At 44.3% G+C, this 16,001-nt stretch overlaps 1 long non-coding RNA gene across 1 annotated transcript in view; it reads left to right on the plus strand.

Annotated features, from left to right (window-relative positions):
* Positions 1-376: 376 nt before the first annotated feature.
* The window catches only part of LOC144819480 (uncharacterized), a 77,760-nt gene continuing 62,135 nt past the window's right edge, over positions 377-16,001 (plus strand). Inside the window, exon 1 of the long non-coding RNA XR_013607394.1 lies at positions 377-523. This is a non-coding gene — a long non-coding RNA (uncharacterized LOC144819480). The remainder of the gene's footprint in view (positions 524-16,001) is intronic.

Below are 16,001 nucleotides of genomic sequence, written 5' to 3' on the forward strand. Positions count from 1 at the left end.
AGAGCCTGACAAACCTCACTACATCTTTCCCCGCCTCCGATAATTGCGGTGTCGTGGTGCGCCTGCAGAGGCGTCTACGGAAGCCAGACGAGCCTCACTTCATCTCTCTCGCCGTTTGCCCCTGTGAGGCACCCCACTGGACGACCCTGAGTGGTATGTGCCGCTTCATCGCTGCTCCCCTGCAGATCCCAACATCAAGGCCTGTGCTCCCGGGGTAACGATTCTGCTATGCACCTCATTTGAAGAGCTGAGGCATGGTGCTGCCCTTCGCCTGAAACGGTCACCGGGAACCCGACGATCCACGCCACACCTCTCTCGCTGTACTACCCGAGTGCATGAGGTTTGAAGCAAGGCACTTGAATATCCAGGAGCGGCGTGTGCGCCGCAGTGCTCCCCTGCAAGACCGGGCCTCAAGAGTGGTGCTCCCTGAGTAGCTGATGAACGAAGCATCTCGCTCTGGAGAAGCACTGCGGTCTGGACCTATGATCTGCACCCCTCTCCTGCACGACCGAACCACCCTGGGGTAAGCATGACTCACAACAAACCTCTGCCGCAATGGATCGATGTATGGGCCAATTTAATCAACAATCCACTTACACCCCCGTTGGGCTTCTGATGGTCCCTCTCTGGGTGCTTTGGTACCCCCCTCTCATAGTTGTTGACTGAATACGAGGTGGGGGCTTGCGCCTTCTGTTTGCCTGCATGCCTCCCGCACATCCTGATACTTTTAATTGCCATTTAGATGTCGTGCCTCCACGCACCATTATCTGTCCCTACAATCACTGCACTGCGATGGCTGGTTTTCCTCTGCCTTGGAAGCTTTAAAATGGTGAGGCCCTGATTGCTTTGATTGCCGTGCCCTGTTGCTACCGCCGGCATCTTGTTCTCCGCTCTGTCCTCCTCAAAATGGCAGCCCCTCGACTGCTCCAAAATGTCTCTATTTACCCACTTCTTGGATGCCTGCGATTAACGCGCTGTGATGGACGATGCTCCTCCGCCTTGTAAGCTTTAATATGACACACCAATTTTCTAATACTGGCCACATTAAGGGGCCCCCATTTCAAAGCACTCATTCTCCCCTTGTTGGGGAGGGATCCATCATATATGTCCTGGAGTCACAGAGTGTCCTCTGAGAGAGTCCACAGTGACAAGGGAGTCTCACACAGCGGAGGCCTGGGTTTTTATCCCATTACAGTTGGGAGCACAGCACCGTGCACCGTGACCGGCATGCTCAATGGAACATTTGGACTACGCCCAACTAGGCGGAAACTAGAACCTTTCTGTATGTACTGTGGTGCCCGAGCAACCTCTGACCGATGACCGGTGGAGCTGTCCCACACAGCTATAGAGGAGTATGGCTCTAGTTCACCCCTCGGCCGTCACCTACCCAGCCGGATGTCGGACACTGTTTTTCCTCGTCTCCCCGTTATGCCTCCTATACCCTCCCTCACCACCTCCCTTCATTATTCGTCCTACCCCCGCCTATTCCTTCCCTCTCTCCCCTATTCTTCTCTACCCATGCCTATTTTCGTTCCTAATGTTTATGCTATGCTTTTGTACTGATGTAATTCCTGTAACTACGTCCAGTACCTGATGTAACTTTGGAACCATGTTCTGAAACAATGTTTCTTCCTCGTGTAAAGCGCTCTGATACCTCCGGGTCTAGCCAGCGCTATATAAAACTCAATAAATAAATACAAATAAAGTATTCTTTAATATTAAGTTTGATGATTTTCACCATCTCTGTGCATATCATCTTTTGTACATCTAAGAGTCATGCTCCCTTTCTCTCCACTGATCTGCATTAATATGAGAGAGTGACCAGAAATGCCCCCAGGCAGCATCGGTTCTTCCTTTATTTCATAGGAATTCAAAGCTAGCACAGAGAATTGATATAGATGCAAATTCAATCTGTGCACCGCTGAGTAGTAAGTGTAAGAGTTCTCATACTGGAATCTCTCTCATATGTATCTTTCAACCCCATTACATTAACCCACCTGGTTGATAGGGTACATATTATCAGACCTTTTCTCACTTACCTATGTTCATTGTGGTCTTTGGAGCTGATGAGAAATCATGCCCCCATCCTTTCTGATTCAATACTGTTGCAAAGTCATCCGGTGCCCTGGGCACACCCCAACTTTTTGCTGACTGGAACTGGTGGTAACTGACTCTGACTGACCCTGGGATCTGTTTAACCAGGCCCAGGGCCAGTGCCAAGCTAAAAGGAACACATTAGAATACAGTTGAGATACCCAACATACACTAGGGTACACTATGGTATGTGGGTTACCCCTGTAATTGGCATGACCTACCCCATAAGCCCCTAGTATGTAATAGGGCAGGGGATTCAAACTACCTAGAAGTCTCCAGTATCCTGGGGCAGGGCAGTTTAAAGGCCAGCAGATTTTCTGCACTAGCATGTGTGCAGTGCTGAAGCCTGAGGTCGGTTTAAAAGCATCCCTGGTGGCCAGGACAGCTTTTAAACCTCAAATTATGCCCAACCTCGACTTTGGGGGCAGGGGCCCTTAAAAATGAAAAACCTACCATGTTTTTGCATATTAGGGACCCCCAGGGTCACCCCTAGGTATCCCAGGGGTGGGGGGTCAATTATATAAAAGGAGCGCCATTATAAAATGAGTTTTTATATGCCTGGGTAAAGTGACATTTTACATTTTACTCCCCACATTGTTTTAAAGAGCTGCTCAAATTCGACTTTGATGCTAGAAGAATTGGGTATGGATGATCTGCAATATTTCTGCAGATTCAGAACCCCTGAAGTCTCCCCTAGTTGGGGGTGGGGTCCTGTAGAATTAGGGAAATACTTATTAAATATGGTTTTATGTTATGTTATGTTGTTATGTTATTGTCTCTTTTATAGCGCACGAATCACCGGGGGGCATCTCGGCGCTTTACTCTGAGTCACCTCATTGGCGGGATTGTCGAGGAGCAGGAGTTAGTTAAAACAGAAATGCTTTTAAGTGTCTCCGGAAACTAAGATAAGAAGGGATTTCTCAAAGTGATTGGGGGAGACTATTCCAATATTTAGGGGCAATGTACGAAAATGCCATGCCTCCTGATCGCTGTCGTCTAATGCGGGGTACCTGAAGTAGCTGCAAGGAGCCAGATCTTAACAGGCGAGATGGAGTGTATCTTGCTAGTCTGTCCTGGAGATACTGCGGGCCTTGACCATGCAGTGCGCTGAAAGTGAGGCAACATATCTTGAAAGCCGACCTTTGTTTAATCGGCAGCCAGTGCAGCTGACGTAGCAGTGGCCGAGAGGGGGAGCCAACCGGCATATTCAGGACCAGCCTTGCTGCCGTGTTCTGAATGACTTGCAATTTTTGCAGGGCAGTGGCTCCCACCTCAGCCAACAAGGCGTTGCCGTAATCCATGCGGCTCATGACCAAGGCCTGAGTTATGGTTCTCCGATGTTCCGTGGGGATAAAAGGCAGAATCTTTCGCAGTAGCCTCAGTCTGTAGTAACATGCCCCTGATATTGCGGCCACCTGATCATGCATGGACAGGGACTGGTTAAGTTTTATACCCACATTTTCTACACATGGCTTTGGAATGGGAGGAGGGCCTAGTTGTGATGGCCACCACTCATTGGTCCAGACCGCTTCAGCCCTCCCGACTTCCGTCTTGCAGGGGTTGAGTTGTAAACAGTTGGAGGTCATCCACTGAGCGATTGCCAGAATCCCTTTAGCAAAGCGGATTCTGTCTTCTTCGGGATATTGGCCAATGTTAAAAAGCAGCCGGGTATCGTCGGCGTACGATATTATTTCAAACCCCAAGGCTTCTACCACCTTAGCCAAGCCAAATAGATATTAACAAGCGTAGGGCTAAGGCAGGAGCCCTGGGGGACGCCCTTATCCAATGAGGTTCTTTTAGATTGGTGGGGACCTATTATGATCGTTTGAAAACGATCTGCCAAAAAGTTCCGAAGCCATTTGTGGGCTAACCCACGAATGCCGCAGGCGCTTAGCCTCTCCGCGAGCCTAGAGTGGGAGATGGTATCAAAGGCCGCGGAGAGGTCAAGCAAAATCAGGATGGCTGAACCGCCGCTGTCCATGTTTATTCTCAAGGAGTCAGTCACAGATAGAAGGGCCGTCTCTGTGCTGAATCCTCGGCGGAAACCTGACTGTGAGGCATCCAAGATGTTGTCCGATTCAAGGTATCCATTCAGTTGGCTATTAATCAGGCCTTCCAGTAGTTTACCCAACAGAGGGAGCAGGGAGATGGGGCGGTAGTTAGCCAGTTCCGCAGGGTCGGCCGAGGGTTTCTTCAAAATAGGGCGCACAAAGGCCTCCTTCCACGAGGCAAGAATCACCCCCTCACTGATGGAAAGGTTGAATATTTTTTGTACTGTAGGGGCTAGTATATGTGATAGGAGTGACATAGTTTTTGGTGGGCATAGATCCGTTGGAGACCCTGATTTGGCAGAAGTTAACGCCCTTTGGGTCTCTGCTAATGTAATATACTCAAAATGTTCAAGAGAACAACTAGGGCTAACAGGGTCATCCTCAAAGTTGTCCAGAACGGGAGGGCAAGCCTGGATGTCCGGGGGAAAGTTCGCATAGATCTTTTCAATCTTTTCATAAAAGAACTCGGCCAGTGAGTCACAGAGATCCTTCATCTCAATAACGGGTAATTTGCATACTGTGGGTTCAAAGAACCCTTTTACTATATCAAAAAGGGCCTTGGCCGAATTTTTAGACTGTTCGATTTGGATTGCAATGGTCGCGCATCGAGCTGCCTTTAGAATCCGATGGTATGTGGCAAGTGCAGCTTTGTATTGATGTTTTGATTGCTCTGTTTTTTTGTGTCTACATTGCCTTTCCAATTTTTTGCATGCCGACTTTTCCTGTCTCAGGTCTGAAGTGAACCATTTGGCCGACATACGGCTAGGGGTAGGACTAGGTTTATGTTTCAAAGGGATTATGGTGTCCAGTGCCTCCTTCATCCCCTTGTTGAGTCCTAACAGTCTATTCTCTACATCCAGGTCTTCTGATCCCTCTGTTGGCCGAAAAGCCAACTCAAAAGCCTGAGGGGTAAGTTTGTCCCATTGCCTTAGGGCCCATGACATTAGGCAGGCCAGAGGAGGCCTGAGTTGGCAGGGGGGAAGTAAACTTGATCATCCGATGGTCCGACCATACCAGAGGCTGCGGATGGTCACATCTAAGGTTCTCGATATTAGTGAAGACGAGGTCTAAGGTGTGGCCGCCATTATGCGCAGGACCAGATATTCTTTGATAAAGGGCCATATGTTCCATGTCTGAGAATAATTTGTTGACCTCTGGGAGGGAGGTTTGTTCCCCGTGATAATTAAAATCCCCAAGTACTATAAACTTAGTTGTTGCCAGGGCATAAGTAGCTATCAGGTCTGTGAGAGTGTCCGATAATGCATTTTTTTGAGCCAGGTGGTCTATAGACTAAAGCGCCTGTCCAACACTCTGAAGCTGAAAAATTTGCTTTGAAAATGCCAATTTCCATCAGCTCATCCTGATACGAGTAAGCCCATGTTATGTTGAGGTGCTGTTTAAAGGCAATGGCCATGCCCCCCCCTATTTTACCCTTCCTGTCAAGATGCATAAATTTATAGTTTTCCGGGATCGCAATCTTGACGGATGGGAGGTTGGTGTCATTTAGCTACGTTTCGGTCATAAAACAGATCTCTGGAGAGTGAGAGTTTAACATATCCCAAATTTCAAACTCGTGTTTGGGGAGGGATCTAACATTACATAGCATAGAGGTATGCTGCTCCTTCCTGACAATTCTGGGAGAATGGTTGAATGTAAGAGGGTTTGGTGTAGCGTCACTTTGAAAGGAACAGCAGCGGCATGCTACTGGCCCTTCTAGTTTCATCGGGAACTTGGTGGAGCAGTTTGACAAAATCCCCTCAGATAGGGAGGCCTTCCTGCGAATTAGTTGAAGAGCCTCAGAGGAATAAACAAACTGGTTTAATCTTGTCATATCTGTAGGGGCACAGGGAAGGGGCCTCGTCCTTGGCCTCGTCCTTAGCCCCGTCCACCGCGGACGGGTGCAGACGGGCTTACCATTGGCGCACCTTCGGCGCGCCAAAGGTGCGCCCGCTGCCCGCGTCCGCTGTGCGGAGGTAACAACATGTTCTTTTATAATGACGCCGCTCGCGTCAGCTGCCTCAGCCGCGCCCCCACCGCCCGGCCTGCAAGGAGGGCGTGGGATGTGACCGCAGCGTTTGGAGGGAGGTGTGTACTCCGCGCCTGAATCGGCGGAGCCTGTGTGAGCAGCGCTTCACTAGGAGAGTGAATTGAAAGGTAAAAACACGCTCTTTCAGTGCATTAAACCATGAGCAAAATAAAAGTTAAAAACACGGACAGCCTAACCCCCGGATTTCCGCCTCAGGGGTGAAAGAGTAGGGCGAGCCTCGAGCTGGGCGGTCCTTTTATAATGACGCCGCTCGCGTCAGCTGCCTCAGCCGCGCCCCCACCACCCCATCTGCAAGGAGGGCATGGGATGTGACCGCAGTGTTTGGAGGGAGGTGTGTACTCCGCGCCTGAATCGGCGGAGCCTGTGTGAGCAGCGCTTCACTAGGAGAGTGAATTGAAAGGTAAAAACACGCTCTGCCAGTGCATTAAACCATGAGCAAAATAAAAGTTAAAAACACGGACAGCCTAACCCCCGGCTTTCCGCCTCAGGGGTGAAAGAGTAGGGCGAGCCTCGAGCTGGGCGGTCCTTTTATAATGACGCCGCTCGCGTCAGCTGCCTCAGCCGCGCCCCCACCGCCCCGCCTGCAAGGAGGGCGTGGGATGTGACCGCAGCGTTTGGAGGGTGGTGTGTACTCCGCGCCTGAACCGGCGGAGCCTGTGTGAGCAGCGCTTCACTAGGAGAGTGAATTGAAAGGTAAAAACACGCTCTGCCAGTGCATTAAACCATGAGCAAAATAAAAGTTAAAAACACGGACAGCCTAACCCCCGGCTTTCCACCTCAGGGGTGAAAGAGTAGGGCGAGCCTCGAGCTGGGCGGTCCTTTTATAATGACGCGCTCGCGTCAGCTGCCTCAGCCGTGCCCCCACCGCCCCACCTGCAAGGAGGGCGTGGGATGTGACCGCAGCGTTTGGAGGGAGGTGTGTACTCCGCGCCTGAATCGGCGGAGCCTGTGTGAGCAGCGCTTCACTAGGAGAGTGAATTGAAAGGTAAAAACACGCTCTGCCAGTGCATTAAACCATGAGCAAAATAAAAGTTAAAAACACGGACAGCCTAACCCCCGGCCTTCCGCCTAAGGGGTGAAAGATTAGCCCTGATTCTTGAAAAGTGGCCCAAGTCATTTTCCCCATTGCAAACCCCATTGCCAATAGGTTAACATGGTAGGAAGTGATTGATTAATAAATATTGATAGCAGAGGACTAGCCGGACCATTCAAAGACTTCCCAGAATGGTAGTAGTAAATCCAAAAATATTATATTGTTGAATTTCTCCTAAAGTGTACATACAAGAAGTTATGAGACTTTCTTGTTTGTAAGTCTAAATTCAGCCTTTCAGTGGTCTGCCCTGATTGGTCAGAGTTGAGTGGATTAGCCAGGCTGCTGGGAGGACAGTGTGCTGGTCTATAGGAATGCCAGGCCAGGAGGTGGCGCCGTAAACTATGCTCTTCGAAGGCAGAGGGGAGGCCTGGGTTTCAGTCCACTCTGACAGTCTTGACCCAGAGTCAGGGCTAGGCTTAAGGAAGGTATGTGCAGATGGTAGAGGGAGAGTCCATGGAAATAAGCAATCCCAGGGGGTGTGTTTAGCCAGCTCTTACCTCCTTGCTGGAAAATCAGCCATTATGGATTTGGAAGAATGATGCACTCTGGGACAAACTAATGCCACACTCTACAGGATGTGGTCATAACTATGAGGAGTTGCCCTGCTCTCATTGGTCAGCAGTGACCTGGTGCTTGACCCAGAGAATTTTGAATAAGTATCTGAGAGGGACAGAGCCCTCCAGATCTGCTGCTTGAAACTTACTGAAGCAAGAAGTGCCCTGCTGAGAAGTTTTGCTGTGCAAACATTTCTAAGGCCTGACCTCTGAAGACTGCACCAAGTGAAACTACAGCCCTGTGGATTACCTTGCTGCCAAAGGAATCAAGAGTTGAACTCCCTGCAAGCTACAGGTTAACAGAGCTCACCTGGACAGCCCCACAAAGAATTCAAAGCCTGGAGTACCAGTGGATTTGTAAGGTTTTTTTTCAAGTGGATTGCGGAATTGAAGTTTCACACTTTCAAGGACCCTCTTGGAGATTCCAGAACCTTGGATTGTGTGTTGGATACTTTGGGACCCGCAAGCAGAACGCCAGGAAGGTGTTCTAACTGGACCCCGCTTGCTGAGGAAGGCGGCCCACTACAGTGGTGAGAAATCCTCAGAACAATTTATAAAGGTGTGTCCCTGACAGAGAAAACTAAATGACTTAAAGGGGCGCTGTTGGTTTCTAAGCACTAGAAAGTGACTAATCTTTAAAAATTCATATCTCTGGTTCCCTACAGTGGATTATTTTCGTTTTGATGTCATTTAAAAGATAAAAAGATTACCTATTTTTATAAATTGGAGTTGGATTTTTATTTTGTGTTGTGTCTTAATTATTTACTGAAATGGTGTTTTTGAATGCTTTACATACCTGTCTTTGAAGTTAAGCCTGTCTGCTCGCAGCCACGTTACCAAGGGTTGAGCAAAGGAATAATTTTCTAAGACCTATGCTGAGTCCTATCAGGTGTTAGTGGCCTTATTGCCAGTGGAAGACCTACATTTGCCCCTACCAATAACCCTCTTTCCAACAAATACATTGAACCAAATATGATTCTTTAAGACGTGGATCATTGGAGGAAAGGGGGACTGACAAAGAGCGGTACCAGTTGGTGAAGAAAGGTCTGGATTAATCCTGGACCTAACCGGCAAAGTAATTGCAAACAGCTGAGTCAGCTGGGTATTTGTGACAAAGGAATTATAAATGTGCCCACCCAAAAGCACACCTTTCTTTAGAATTGGTGTCTCCCAGCTAACGTGCTTTGTATCTGAGATATAGAACAAGAACTAATTGGAAACAGCTTAGTATTGAGAGAATAACACTTTCTATAAAATATCACTGTTGCATTCTCAATTCCCATTATTGTACCAAATGATGAGATGAAAAACACATAGGGCCAGATCGAAAAGAAGTTTTTGGTGTGCAGACTCTCCTGTTCAGAGTTTGTGACTGCAAAACGCTTTTTGCAATGCACTAAACCCATTTTAGGGTTTGGTAACAATTTATTGGCTCAGACAATGGGATTAGAAATGGATAAAGAATCTGTTGTATCCAAGGAACCACAGGAGAAGAAGGTAAACTTAAGGATTAAGTTTAATTAAGAGTTTCAAGTACAGCATTAGATCCATCAGAGTGCACATCCAACAAACTCCAGTCTTCAACTGAAGATCAGGAGCAGAACATTCTACTGTAACCTAGCAACTAGATGCTAGGATGCAAAACATAGGAAAAGCATTAGCAAAGAAGGAACATAGGATATAACACACCTCCTTTCCCACAATAAACAAAACAAATTAAAATAAGGAAAAACATAAGATGAAACAACAATTTACAATTGGATAACATATCAGGTAATGTAATCATTCAAATATTTCGGTGTGAACTTAACTCTGGATGATTTTGAACAGGAAGCAGAGACCTCAGAAGGGCCTGAAGCAACTTCACTTATATCTAAAGAAATTGAGTTATTATCATCAGAACTGGTTAAAGCAGTGGATTGAAGGGATTCTTCCTCATGAATATTAGGATTGTCAAAGAATGACTGAGCACCATCAGACACATTGGAACTACATGAAGGAAGATTACATGGAGACAAAGTGTTAAGGTCAACTATATTGGGAATACCGTTTGAATCTGAAACATCAACAGAAGCAACGTCCGAGCCCTTCACTTTTGAAACGGCCCTTTTACTCCACCACTTACCACCAGTAACTTTAACAGCATGTTTGCTGATTTGAACAATAGATGTCTCTGGATAAAACTTTGAGCCTTTGGTCTTACATGGTCTTCGGATTCTGACCTTGTCACCAACGCTTAAAGAAATTTCTTTTACATGTTTATCCAGATCATATCTGACTTTGGACTTGAGCTGAGCAGAAACAACCTTATCCTTGACAAGATCCAGATCAACAACATCTTTACCTTGAGATGTTTTGCTAACAACCCAACCAGGGGATAACTCATTAAAGGATTGTCTCCCTCTTAATAAGAGGAAAGGTGTCACCCCAGTGGTTGAGTGTGGTGTGTTGTTGTACGACCAAACTCTGTCGTAGACAACATCCTGAACACAAAGGTTAGATGAAATAGCTAGTTGAACTGCGTCCTTCAGGACACGATTCGCTCTCTCCACTAAGCCGTTGCCCTGTGGGGAGTACAAAGCAGTGGTAAGGTGTTTAATGGCAAAATTATCCAAAAAACTATTCATTTCATAAGATACAAATTGTACCCCATTGTCCGATACTAAGAACTTGGGAATTCCTTCGGACTGGAAAAGTTTCTTAAGACATTTTATGACATTATGAGTATTAGGTTCTTTTAAAAACTTACAGGCAACCCATTTGGAGTGATAATCTACAATGGTGAGTATGAATCTGAAACCCTGGTTTAAACCACCAATGGGCCCTAGAAAATCCATACCTAATTTCTCCCATGGACTGTCAGGGAAAGCAACGGGACACAAAGGTTTGTTAACAGTCCGCAATGACTTCTCAGCATGAGAACACTCACTACAGCCATTCAGGAAGGTATCTACACAGATGTCCATCCCTGGCCACCAATAATGAAGTCTCAACCTTTTTTTTGTACTTGTGATCCCCCCATGACCTTTGTGAGCAATCTCAATGATCTTATCTCGAATTGAAAGAGGAGGGATGAGGGAAACACCTCTCAAAAGGAAGTCACCCTCCAAACTTAATTCATCCTTAACCTTGGAAAAAGGAAGAAGATCCTTGTCAATAAGATTTTCTCTTGGCCAACCTTCAGCAATATATTTTTTTAGTGTAAGAAAAGAAGAATCCTGCAAAGATTCTTTAATCCAATCGGATTCCGAAACCACGTCCTTTGCTAAAACTAGTCCATCCAAAAGATTAACTACTACTTCTTTGTCATCAAGGACAGGAGAAAATTTCAAAGCACTTGAGGGACACCTAGACAAAAAGTCTGCCGTGAAGTTCTTTCCGCCAGGGATATGTCTCATGACAAAGTTAAAGTCATAAAGCTTTGAAAGAAGACGACTCAACCTAGGGCTAGCATTCCTTAAACCCTTGTCATTCCAAATAAAAATCAATGGCTTGTGATCTGAAACTAACACAAACTCACGACCCCAAACATATGTGGAAAAATGTCTAACTCCCCAAACACAAGCTAAAGCTTCTTTTTCGATGGTACTATAATTTCTTTCAGAAGAGGAAAGTTGACGGGAAGCAAAGGCAACAACATTTTCAATCCCACCATCAGCTTGACTCAGAACAGCACCTAAACCAGTATTACTAGCATCTACTGTAATGAATGACAGAGAGTTCCCATCAAACGGTTTGAGAGCCGGGGCATGTATGATCAATTCCTTTAAGGACTCAAAAGCCACTCTATGTACCTCATCCCACACAAATTTAACATTATTCCTGGTAAGTGACCTCAAAGGCTCACTAACATGTGCAAAATTCTGTACGAATCTGGAATAAAATTCACTCAAACCCAAAAATGATCTTAATTGATCTTTGTTAATGGGTTGGGCGCAATCACGAATACCTTGTAAAAGATCATGTTTAGGGGCGATGCCTTTGTGAGAGATGGTATGACCAAGGTATTCAACCTCACTAAGGAGAAATTTGCATTTCTGTTTTTTAACAGTCATGCCATGGTCACTTAAAATACCAATAACTTGATCAAGTTTGACAAGATGTTCTTCCACAGTGTTGGTAGAGATCAAAATGTCATCTTGGTAGGCTAAGACGTCACGAACTTCCCCAAATAACTGAAACATTAGTTTCTGAAAAACTGAGGCCGCTGAGGCAAGACCAAAAGGTAACCTCAGATATCTAAACAGACCAAAAGGAGTGTTGAAAGCAGTTAAGTCTTTAGATTCTTCACACAACTCTATCTGGTGATAGGCTGCTCGTAGGTCTATGGTAGAGAAAACCTTTGTGCCTCTGAGCTGAGCCAACATATCTTGAATACGGGGAAGAGGGAAACAATCTACCTGAATATTTTTATTTAGAGCTCTTAGGTCTACACACAGCCTGAGTTCATCACAGTTCTTCTTAAGTGCGACTACAATTGGAGAAACCCACAACGAAGAGTTAATGTTTTCGATGACTCCCTCTTTACTCAGTTGTTGAAGGTGAGTCTTCAGTCTTTCCATGATGCTTAGAGGGACATGTCTTATCTTATGAATTATTGGGATAGCATCAGGCTTCAAAATAATTTTATGTTCGTAACCTTTAACTGAACCAAGATTGTCAGAAAAAAACATTGTTGTATTTATTTATGATACTTTCCAGAGAAAGTTCTTCAGTAACCAGAGCATTAACATTGATGGAACGGTCTAAAGAAATGGGATATCTGGTACCAGGTCTTAACACTAAAGGGAATTTACCTTGATCTCTCCAACCCAAGACATTATAACCTTTTTTTGAAACGTAGATTTTGGCCTGAATAGAGCGGTCTTCAAAAGTTAAACTGTCATTAAAGAAACCCATTAAATCAATGACTTTGCCATTAAATGCAACAGTACGTATATCAGGAGGTAGGAGTAAATTTTCGTCCCAATGTTTAAGAAACAAGAAATCCGCAATGATGGTAATAGGGGATCCTGAATCTACAGTGACCTTAACAATAATCTCACCAATTTTAATATCACATACTGGATCATAGACAGATGGATCTTCATGATCATCTATCATGTCAACGGATAACAATATTTTTTTTACAATCTGTTCTTCACATGTATTGAAATTATCAGAATCAGAGACTTCAAGGTACATTGTCTTGGACTTGAACTTGCACACTGTAGCAAAATGACCAATCTTTTTGCAATTGGTACATTGTTTTTTTAAAGCTGGACAGGAAGTTGAATTGGCAAGGTGTAATTTTGATCCACATCTATAACAAACGGGAGGCTTATCAGACTTTTTCCATTCAAGTTTAGAAGATTGGTTACGTTGAGAATTATTTTTTGAGGAAGTAGATTTTACTAAATCTACATGTGTAGGTTTATTATTGCCTAATTCTTTAGAAGCAAAAGCAGATCTTTCTATTCCTCTAGCCAATTCTAAAGTTTCTTGCAAAGAGGGATTACGACAACATAAAATTCTTTCCTGAACTTTGTTGTTAAAGCAATTCACAACGATTTGATCCCTGAGATATTGATCAATAGGGCCTTCAAATTCACAAGTTGCAGCCAAAATTCTCAACTCAGCTAAAAATATATCAATCTTTTCACATTCTCTTTGTTTGCGTGTGTAAAATCTATGCCTTTCAACAATTACACTCGGTTCATCCTTAAAATATTTTTCCAAACGGGCAATAGCCTCAGTGTACTCATTCCAATCATCTGAGGGAGGTCTATTAACAGGAGGTTGGTGATCAAAGATTCTTTGACCCTCTGCACCCAAGGCACTATATAACATTGCATTTTTCCTAGCAGCAGGAAATTTCACAGCATCAATGGCAATTACATAGCTATTAAAGGCTTTAAACCAATGGGACCATTTTATTTTAGGTGTACCTGGTTCTGGAAGAAATGAAGAAGGGAGAACTGCAGTCTGTTGAGCCATCCTGAATGTATAAGCTAATTGTAAAAATGTAAAATTAACAGTGTTAATTGTAAGTATCAATGTAATAATGTAGGTTGTATAGTGTGAAAATCAAAAATCAGCTGTGTGTAACAGCGTAGATAATCCATACATTGAAGTCAAACTATATTGTTGGCTGTGTGTATCAGCGTATAAGATACACGTTGAAGAATTAAATATCAGCTGTGTGTATCAGCGTAGATAATACATGTAGTGTTAAATAAGTAGTTTCAGCTGTGTGTGTCAGCGTAGAAGACACACGAGTAAGTATTCTAGGTTGAAGAAATTAAATATCAGCTGTGTGTATCAGCGTAGATAATACACGTAGTGTTAAATAGGCTGTGTGTGTTAGCGTAGAAGACACACAAGTTCAATTGTTAGTATGGTTGAAAAGTAAAATAATTATAAAGTACCTTCTAATCATGAAATCGAGTCGCGGAAGACCGTGAAGTTGTTGCAGGTAACTAAGCAACCTCAAAATGGCTGCTACGTTGTGCGTGCGTGATGACGAGTTCCTCACCGTCAAATGGAGATGACACGCTTTGTTGATGAATAGAATGAAGGGCGAAGGAGAAGAAATGCAGCGCGCGTCGTTCTCGTGCTGCATAAACCGCCAAGTAAACGGTAATGGCGATTTTCGAATAGTGAGAGTTCTATAAGTTAGAAGACAATGTTTGTTAGTATTAACTTTGTTAAAAATTCGTCGAAATGAGTTAAAATGAAATGGGGAGTGTGGTATTTTCAGCAACACTTGGTAAAATAATTACACTGTCAGGTCTGCCGCAGGTGCAATCAAGGGCACAATTAGAGACAACTAGGATATCAGCCGCTGAGAAAATTAATAAAGTTAAATTTATGAAGAAAGTAGAATAAAATCAAATCTGGCGCTGGTGCAATCAAAACACAGTAGAAAGAGATAACCAGGCGCTGGTGCAATCAAATCACCAAAGGAGCCGATTTGAGAGAAGTCATGGCCAATTTACTGGATGACCATTTCACTGGTTGTTGTGAGATTTATTACAACAAAGTCAAAATTAGGATGAAAGTTGAAATGGTATATGAATTAATGGGCAGCCGCTGGTGCAATCAAGACACAATGGGAAGTACAGGCGCTGGTGCAATCAAATCACAAGTAATAAAGTAAAGGCTTACTTTTATATGAAGTTAACGTTGTTTCTTGAAAGTACTCAATATGAAGCAAGTAGACAGGAGACTTCAGTTCGTTGAGGAATGTAAAAATATTGAATGAGCGCTGGAGTCTGAAGAGATCTGTATAAAATTAAAATCTTGAGCGTAGGTTCGTAGTTAATGCTGACTTGACCACCTCGTCGCCAATCTATGTTGTATCCAAGGAACCACAGGAGAAGAAGGTAAACTTAAGGATTAAGTTTAATTAAGAGTTTCAAGTACAGCATTAGATCCATCAGAGTGCACATCCAACAAACTCCAGTCTTCAACTGAAGATCAGGAGCAGAACATTCTACTGTAACCTAGCAACTAGATGCTAGGATGCAAAACATAGGAAAAGCATTAGCAAAGAAGGAACATAGGATATAACAGAATCCCTGCTTGAAAGGGGGGTTTTGTTGGCGTCCTTTACAATTAGTGATTGCTATCCATATGTGTCAATGATTTAGGATTGAAATAGTGGTCACAAACTGTTCAAAAGTTAAAGACACCCAAGGTGGGGTGGTATCCCATTCACAAAATTGATAGGGTCACTTAGGTTACCTATTGTTTTGTCGGGGGTATTTGCAAAACCATATTGTTTGGGAAGCTGCTGGGCACTCATCAATCTGAAAGAAAACACTGGCTAAAGGCAAAATGTTGTTTTGGTCTCAGAAAAGCGCACATTGCAATAGTACTCCCTCGTACTGAAGGAAACTACTTTGTGTGTTGATCCTTCAGAAAGGGCAACACCATAATTGAAAGTAAAGACAGCGAATGGCTGACGTGGGGTGACATATTGCCCATTGATGTATGCTGGAATGGGTGGAGAAAAATGTGAATGACAGAACTGCTGTCTAATGGACGAAGTCTGGCTGAAAAACCCTATAGGTATCTATGTTATTCATGTAATGTTAGTAAAATCAAAAGGTCTTGGGTAATACAGACTTAAAAATGCCAATCGGTCTGACATTGACTGTCAGCCTCTTGCCTTTGAGAAA

This window comes from Lissotriton helveticus, chromosome 2_1, assembly GCF_964261635.1.
Source record: "Lissotriton helveticus chromosome 2_1, aLisHel1.1, whole genome shotgun sequence".
Lineage (NCBI taxonomy): Eukaryota > Metazoa > Chordata > Amphibia > Caudata > Salamandridae > Lissotriton > Lissotriton helveticus.